The sequence below is a fragment of the Heterodontus francisci genome, unplaced genomic scaffold, assembly GCF_036365525.1.
Source record: "Heterodontus francisci isolate sHetFra1 unplaced genomic scaffold, sHetFra1.hap1 HAP1_SCAFFOLD_1101, whole genome shotgun sequence".
Lineage (NCBI taxonomy): Eukaryota > Metazoa > Chordata > Chondrichthyes > Heterodontiformes > Heterodontidae > Heterodontus > Heterodontus francisci.
In genome coordinates, this window is record NW_027140211.1 from 107501 (window position 1) to 110000 (window position 2500).

General features: G+C 61.7%; 2 non-coding genes across 2 annotated transcripts in view; both read right to left on the minus strand.

Annotated features, from left to right (window-relative positions):
* The window catches only part of LOC137359098 (28S ribosomal RNA), a 3767-nt gene extending 3574 nt beyond the window's left edge, over positions 1–193 (minus strand). The window contains exon 1 of the ribosomal RNA XR_010971454.1: positions 1–193. This exon is cut by the window's left edge and continues 3574 nt beyond it. This is a non-coding gene — a ribosomal RNA (28S ribosomal RNA).
* Positions 194–1353: 1160 nt separating this feature from the next.
* On the minus strand, positions 1354–1507 carry LOC137359079 (5.8S ribosomal RNA). Its single transcript, XR_010971436.1, has one exon. It is a non-coding gene; the product is annotated as a 5.8S ribosomal RNA (ribosomal RNA).
* Positions 1508–2500: the final 993 nt, after the last annotated feature.

A 2500-nucleotide genomic window follows, 5' to 3' on the forward strand; every position in this document is an offset into this window, starting at 1 on the left:
TGGGCCCCGGAGCGTCGTCAGAGAAAGAGGTCTTCTATACGCCACATTTCCCACGCCCGCCAGGCGAGCGGGGATTCGGCGCTGGGCTGTTCCCTCTTCACTCGCAGTTACTAGGGGAATCCTTGTTAGTTTCTTTTCCTCCGCTTAGTAATATGCTTAAATTCAGCGGGTTGTCACGTCTGATCTGAGGTCGTAGGCAGAATGGTGAGCGATCGCGTGCGTGCGTTTCTCAACATCGGATGGCCCCCGCCCAGACTTAAACGCAGCACCAAAAGCTCCAGGCCGGCCGGTATATCTCGCAACTTAATGACAACGGCACCTCGTACTCAACCCTCGGGGGGGGGGGCGCTCACCAGGCCAGGGGTTAGTAACGAGCGGATGTGCACGCGTGTCGACGTCGGGCTTGCGACCGGGCTCGGCTCATAACTGTTCCGGAGTGCCGATAAGGGAGGTGCCGAAGACAAAGAGCGTGGGCGCGGTGCTGGTTTGAACTGCACGAGGGCAGGAGAGAAAAGCGAGCAGCCCACGGGAAGCAAGCGTGGAAAGGACCCGAGACTAGCAGCAGCTAGAAGGCGTGGCAAGAGTTTGGAGCACGTGCAACCGGGGTGGGGGAGTTGGTTCGAAAAGCAGGCAGCAGAGACCAGGGGGACAGGACCGTGCGGCACTGACTAGGTGCACCCTCAGATGTAGGCGAGCTTGCCGGAGGCACAGCGGGAGGCATGCGTGTGGAAGGAGACAGGGCTCCAGCACAACACGCAGCACCGCAGGGACTCCATGGCAAAACTGCACAAACACCGAATGAGGGCACGCAAAGCCAGCGAGGCAGCACGGCAAGCCCACAGTCAACTACGTCAAGCTCTCCTCCTCCTCGTCCAGAACCACTAAACCACGTCGACCACTGGCAACAGCCATCGAGACCGAACCACACGGTTTGCGTCCACCGACATGCCACACCGAGTCTCTCTCTCTCTCTCTATGCCGATTCACCAGGCATCGTTCCCATCTCTGCTCTGCACACTCCACAGAGAGTCAACTCTGCCCTCCACGATCCATTCGGAGGCTAACGGCCCGGCAGCAAGCAGTCCCAGCACTGACGCAGTCGTTCGTTTGCAACCCACTGACAGCCGTCCTGGGAAAAGCAGAGGCTGGCCGAGACCAGTGCCGGCGCGCCCGGAGGCCCACGCCGGACTGCCCCCCCATCGCGATTAAATGGAGGGACAGAGGTCGAACTCTCCCAAAGGCGGAGTAAACTCCAGGTCTGCACTTAGGGGGACGAAGAGGAGCAAAGGAACCTCTGCGACAAAACCCCAGCCGCGCTCCCGCCGGCAAAGGCGAGTGCGATTGATTGTCAAGCGACCCTCAGACAGGCGTAGCCCCGGGAGGAACCCGGGGCCGCAAAGTGCGTTCAAAGTGTCGATGATCAATGTGTCCTGCAATTCACATTAATTCTCGCAGCTAGCTGCGTTCTTCATCGACGCACGAGCCGAGTGATCCACCGCTAAGAGTTGTCTCAGGTTTTCGGTCCGTCCCTCGCGCGAGGGGTCGAACCCGGAACGTGCGAACGCTCCCCCGCCCTCCCCAATGGGGTGTGGGGGGTGGGAGAGCCCCAGCCTGGCACGGCCCTTCGGATTTCAGTCGAACAATCACAATGACCAAAGAAAGGTTTTCACGCGGCCAACGTGGTCAGGGCGCTCGCGAGGCGAAGCGCGTCAGCTCGTCCGACGCCGGAGCCCAACCGTGCCGACGCGCACCACGGACAACAGAGGCAGGGTCTCTGCCGCCACCGAGGCCGGGAGGACGAGGAGAGAGAGAGAGCGAACGCGGACGGACTGAGTGGGGTACAAGGCCGACAGGATGAGCCCGCTGCGGGGAAACAAATCCTGCCTCCGCGGCCAGGTACATTCTCTCGAACGTCACGGCTGCCATCTCAAGCTCGACACCGGCAACGGACACGCGAGTCTTTAAACCGCCGCTCCGCCAAAAGCACCAGCTCGCGGGGCCGGAGGGGGAGTCGTGTAGGTACCCTGTACCGGTAAAGGGAGGGTGACTAGAGCGACCAAAGTGTCCCCACGGTGGGAAAGAAAACCGGGCCTGCATCACCGGATCAGTCCCTGCAGAGCTCACAGTGGCCGGTTGACGAGGTCCCGACGGCGGGCCGCCGGGCAGCACCCAAGCCCGCAGAAGCTCCCTTCAATTCGACTGCGGTTGTAATGCTGCAAGACGGTGGCAAGTCCATAGGAAGGCGGGTGCTTCTACGGTCGCCGGTCCCGGACGAGAGCTGGGTGGCCCGTCAGTGACAGCGTAAAGACGAGGAGAGCCTGGCCAGTGAGAAGAGAGGAGGAGGGGCTGGAGGAAGGCGTGGAGTACAGAGAACGAAAGCCTCACGCTCACCCTGCCGGATGGGATGCACAACACAGACGAGACCAGAAGTCGAGAGACCGGGCCGCAGGCCAAGGGGGGGGGGGGGTCAGGCATGGGCAAACGAGCAGCTCGGACATGC